The sequence below is a fragment of the Siniperca chuatsi genome, linkage group LG14 (genome assembly GCF_020085105.1).
Source record: "Siniperca chuatsi isolate FFG_IHB_CAS linkage group LG14, ASM2008510v1, whole genome shotgun sequence".
NCBI classification, from domain to species: Eukaryota; Metazoa; Chordata; class Actinopteri; order Centrarchiformes; family Sinipercidae; genus Siniperca; species Siniperca chuatsi.
The window spans coordinates 15473073-15479456 of record NC_058055.1 but is presented as its reverse complement, the minus strand read 5'-3'; positions in this window follow the sequence as shown (position 1 = coordinate 15479456).

Here is a 6384-nt window from a genome sequence, read left to right as displayed (position 1 = left end):
CACTACAACCATTAGAAATCCCCTGCAGGCTCAATACTCTACCGTCTACCACAACACAACTCGGCAGTGGCACAATGAAGATTGACGGAAGTAGACTGCGTATTAATAGGCACATCTCAAAGCCACTTTGAAGTTAAGTGTTTGGGTGCAGAACATTTTCAGTGAAAATGGTGCAGCCTATATTGCTTTCAACCCATTCATGTCGGCATCTGCGGGTTGAACATGAGGTAGAGGGGTGACGAAGTTGGTGCTGTGCTTTGCTGTCTACCACTAGCGTATTTTTTAAAACAGTACTACCCCTGGATTGGACATTTACAACTCAGTCACATAATGACTTTTACAAGCATTATCTTTGGTGTCAAACCATACTTAATAATTCAACATAGTTATGAAGAAGTCTTTGTTTTAAGAGGTTGAGGAGAAAGAGTCAATTTAAAAAAAAAACAACTCATCCAGTGGTGACATATTTTACATTTCTGTTTTGTAGTTTGGTGGAATATTTTTCCTATTTCTTTGCATAAATAACCAAACCACCCAGTGTGACAACAAGAAGGGATATTTGCAGCTACAAAACGGTTTGAGAGCTGAAATGGTAAACAATAAAGACTGAATAAGGAAAGATTATGACTGTGTGAATGTACAGAAACGTCTATGTCAGTGAGGAGGTGTAGTTCACTTCGATGGTAGATCTGATGCTCTCCTTTAAACACTGTCATTGATCAATCAAAGCTCAGAATTTAGCATTTATTAGGAGTCATTTTTCTGGATTAACTCTTGGGGGGAATATCTTGCTCTTTAGCTGCTAAATGCTCCACTTTGTTCACCAGCTAGTCAGTAACTTTGTCTATCTGCCTTTTGCTGCTGGGCAAGTAGTCTATAGTGGGTTTATAGCTTTTTTGCTGAAAATAACTGCCTGCTGTGGCTGGAAACAACAATGAGAACGGTGAGACTGAACCAAAACAGTATGTTGCAGCCGTAAAACCAAAACAATGAGCTGGAAGACGCTAAAACTAATATTAATAATTAGATAGATAATTCTCTGTGTGTTGTCACAACAAGTGACCGCTTTCACATTATGCATAGTAATTTAATTAATTAGAGCAGCTTTTTGGGTAGTGACCGAAAGAATGGGATTGTGGATACAAGCGGCCGAAATGACTTTTCTCCCTAGGGTGGCTGGGCTCACCCTTAAGCTGTGTTCAGACTACCGGCGACAGAGCATCAGGCTACAAGTCATTTTCAACGGAAGCCGGTGACATGAAGCTACAAACTGACACCTGACACTTGGGCGACGGGTGTGACGCGCTACAAATCAGTTGAGCTGGCCTTTTTTCAGTGCTCCAATGATGCGGTGAAGCATCCACCAATCATCTGATTTTGTTTTACTGGTCCCACTCTCTGTTCCGTACGTCTAAAAAAAAAAAAAATAAATAAAAAAGTGAAAGAAAAACATATTCTTGCTGTTAGCCAGTTCCCAGTCCTATTTAACCCTACCCTTTTTTCTACCGCGACATTAACAAAAATAAATGCACCTTGGCAGAAGCTGGCTACGGGAGCACCAGGTATGTAGCATACATTTTTAAACGCACAATAGCTAGCTGTGGTACTGTGTTAGTTAGCTGACGCTATGCTACGTCAATGAGCGATTGAGTAACACTTCAACAGCGACTCGGCGACATAGCAGCTGGCAACTCATGCCCGTTTTGTAGCTTTGCCGCTGGTAGTCTGAACACAGCATTAGAGACAGGGTAAGGAGCTCAGACATCCAGAGGGAGCTCAGAGTAGAGCCGCTGCTCCTTTGCGTCAAAAGGAGCCAAGATCCAGGCACATCTAACTGGTAGCAGATCCACAGGGTTGACACAGAACATGCTGGAGAGATTCTATATCTCATCTGGCTTGAGAACACTTCAGGGTCCCCCAGGAGGAGCTGAAAAACGTTGCTGGGGAGAGGGACCTCTGGACTACCTGGCTTAGCCATACTGCAACCGCTACCCGGCCCCGTATGATCAGCAGAAAATGGATGGATGATCTGTGGAGCTTCCTGTGTTTCCAGACCCTTGTGGACTACAATTGTGTTCTGCATCTCCCATGTGGACCTCCATGAAATAGCTCGGGTGCGCTCTATTTGATGTAATTTAAAAGCTCTGAGATTCCCTTTTGTCAAACACTTGCCCAGATGAAGATCTAAAGACTGAAAGATTGGCTGTGTCATTAAATACTTGCTTTGGACCATAGTGTGCAGAACCTTCCTTTATCAGGATTTCATGTTTCTGGCCTTCTTCCACATTTTAGTATTGTTATTTTTACTGATACTGACAAATTTGAAACTTGTCACTTTAATTTGCGTGGGTGCAGTAATCTGATTGTGACTTTTTGATCAATTTGACATAAAGAGTTTGTAGAAGTGGATCAAGATTTCTTGGTACATCTGACTTGACTTACAAGATTTGCACACCTGTTAGGTGTAGTGAGTGAGTGTAGTGAATGCCTAACTGTGTTACTTTATTGAGTGAGAAATGAAAACACATCTTTAACAAGGAAAAGATCAATAAACTAAATCTCTGCACAATCTAAACTGTAGCACTATTAACTTTACTGTTTTCTGTTACCCTCACTTTCACAGCCATTTCCTCTTCTGCTTACAAAACTCCTAAACTCCATAATAAAGCCGGCCTCTCTACTTCTAAAAGCTCTTCACTTTGTAAGATGTCTTAAGAGCTAAGATGCTTTGCACATATTATCTTGATTCAATGTAAATTGGACTAGTAAATTATTTTTAGAGAACATTATCTGTCTAGGACCAACTCTTAGCTTTGAGAATATGTTCCACATTTTGGTGTCAGTCCCTCAGGATTAAAAATCATGGATTTCATCTAGATTCAACAATAATACAGAGAGAGATCCATCAAAAATGAGACATAATTTGTCCACTGACAGTAGCCTCACAACACTAGAATGCAGTTTAGTCACATTAATGCCTGGGCACACCATTTATCTCATCTCAGAGTGAGGTACATTTGGTCTGAGTAGGAGTGAAGCAGTCAATAAACTTTCTCATCCTTGGATAGTAATTCTATCTCCACCAGGATTTGGGAGAGCTCCAGGGCTGTCCCGCTCTGTTAGGACTGTCACGGTACAGGTAGTACTGGTAAAATGTTTTGTTGTTGTGAATTACCACTAAGCCTTATAGCTCTACAGTACCAGCTACAAACAAGTCACAACATACACGAATACCTTCGTTGATTGCCACTATACAAGAAAAGGATGCAGGTGTTACCTGAAACCCGGTCCTCTTCTCGTGTTACAAGAGTACTCCACCGATTCAGGACTGCACTCCTGTAACATTGTTTGACTCACAATGGACAGTTAAAATAAATAAATAAATCAATGCAGCCGAACCAGAGTCTTTTTTTAAATTTTTTATTCAACATATTCTTCATCCTCACTAAAACCTGCCGCCTACATTACCCACTATGCAACTCGACCACCGACACTTTGATCGGAGATTTGGATGTGTTATGCTAGTAGCAGCTAATGTAGCCGCAAGTCACTGGCATCAATCAGAGATGAGGAGCGGGCTACCAAGGTCTGGTAACCTCACTTCTTCCTAATTTCACCCCCCCAGACTTTTTTCATTTTCAAACTTGTAGTCTTCAGACCCAACTGACACTGACTCAAGTGTTATCACTTTAATCAGATTTCACACAGCTCCCTCTGGATCCACAAAAGCCCTTTTACAACTTTTTTCACATATGCAGTACTCCGCACTACCTCTAAACACACTTTGATGTGTGAAATCCGTGGATGCGGATTAAATGTCTCTTGATTGACGATTAATCGACTAATCATTGCAGCTCTACAACACTGTGAGCTATTTAGAAGTGCAGGTAAAGAGGACTTTGTATGTTAGTAATTTTAGTAATTTTTATATATATTTGTGCATGTACCTGTTTGTAAGCAGCTTGTTATACACCCGAAGGTTATTGCAATTACTGTTTTTACTGTATTTATGTTTATAGATCAGCCCGTAATACCAATGTAACTATTGCAAATAAGTAAAACATGTCGCCATTAAATTGGATTTACAGTTATGAGTTTTATAAAACATGATGTCATTCATTCCCAAAGCACTTCTACTCCTTCCAGAAAGGCTTAATATTCATAAACAACTCTCCAACTCAGACCTGGCATGCACTGAACATCGTGTTAAGATGTTGCCACGACATCCTGTTGCTCCGTGTGGTTATTAAGCTGTGAACTAATGTGAGGTTTGAGAGTAAAATGTTTATGTAAATATATCTCACGGGTTCTCCGGAGCTCTCTGCCAGACTTGCCTGTGACATTTAAAATGGGGCCAGAGCTTTTAGCCCCTTTCAAGGGCGCAGATCTCATTACAACTTGGGGGGGGGACCACAAACATGGAATTTTCTCAAGCTTTACAGTTGTGATCAATGTAACATTAGCTAGCTAAACTAGCTAGCTAGCTACCTCTAAATATGGATCTGGCTGGGGATAAGTTAATTCACTTGAGGCGGTCAACACAGTCTGGATATGTTTTTAAATCTTTTATTCTGTTGATGGGTAGACTTTATATTTGTTTGAACAAAATTACATACAAGGCATCTGTCACAGGACTAGCCCGGTCCTAGCAGTCACCAGTCACCAGCCACTAGACTCACTCACTGAAGACGCACCTCACGTGCTACACAGATGGAATCTGGGTAACGTAGTCCAATAGCAAGCAAAGATATAAGGATGAAGTAAATTTAATTTCCCAAATTCCCACTTAGTTTAGTATATGCAACAGTTCAGACCACTGAGCAGGATACATAGGGGGACATAAACAAAACCTTCAAAAAGTGTTGTGTTTTATGTGTGAGTAGGCTTCTATTAAATATATTTTCAATTACATAATTTATTTAGAAATAATTTATTGGGGGGGTACATTTTCATGTTTTTCAGAAGTTGGAGGGGACTCATCCCTTTTGTATTAATAATCTGGGAGTTCCTGATAAAATGCCAGTCGGCTGCACACATGTAATAAGTCTACAGTATCTCCCTCTGTTTCTCTCCCACCTCTGTCTCATCTCTGTTTTTGTCTCACAACTCTTTTCCAAGTTTGGTTTTATAATGCATCTAAATGCACGTGCACAACCCTGGAAAATAGAATAAATGGTATTTAGTGGGAGTGATCATGTTAGGTGGTATTTATGAACCACAATCATTATGGTTTAACTCCATGATTTACACATATATGGCAGTAATTGTAGGTGGTGCACTGGGCAGAGGCCATTTGTTTATTTCATGGCTTTGTGTTGCCTGTTCTCTTGACTGCATCAAATGTTATCGAAAGTACTGTGAGTACCGAGCCAAAATGTATCCCACACTACAAATCCCTCTGGGAAGGAGGAACAGCTGTTTTGCTTGATAGGGTCAGCCAAGTAGTTGAAAGATCCAAGTATAGTAGTTTGTTTGTTTTTTCAGGATAGGATTACTGTCCAAATACAGCTGAGCAATATACACCATTATATTCTACTGTAGCAGAAATATTCAATCCACATGCAATTTTAGCACAACATTAAACAATACAGTATGTGTTATATGAGAGTCTACAGCCACACTGTGAGTACTTTGAACTAATGCTAACATCAATATGCAAACATGCTCACACTGACAATGTTAACATGCCGATTTTTAGCATGTTATCATGCTAGCATTTGCTAATTATCACTAAATGCAAAGTACAGCTGAGGCTGATGGGAATGTCAGGTATTTGGCCATAAACCAAAAGTATTGCTCAAATTGAAAATTTGACCCGATGGTGGCGCTAGAGGAAAAGTCAGGATTAAGTCATTAGGATTAATCCTCTGGGGACCAACATTTCATAACAATCTATTTAATAGTTGCTGAGATATTTTAGTCTGGACCCAAGTGGTGGACCTACCGACAGACTGACATTGCCATCCACAGAGCCACACCGCTACCATGGCTAGAATAGTGCCACTGCTATTATACCCATAATTTTTGCAGAGACTCCTGTTGTACCTGTATGTGTAATTATGTGGCTGCAGATAATTTCTGCAGAGCTACAATGATGTCTGACTGTTCTTGGCCTATTCTCCTGCTGAGTCTTTGTCCTGTGTGCTAGTTAAACCCTGGTTTGTCAGTGTGATGTATTCTGATTCACCTGCTCCAGAGCAGTTTGGTGGATGAGATCATAACATGTGAGCAGCCTGCCTTGTGCCCAGTTAGCTGAAAAAACTGTTTGACATTAATTGAAGTAATTTATTCAAATTCTTTAAACATTATGGGTGAAAGTTTGTCCCTCAAGCTAGATTTCCCCCCAAATTGTTAATTAAAACTGTTGCCAATGCTCCATACTAA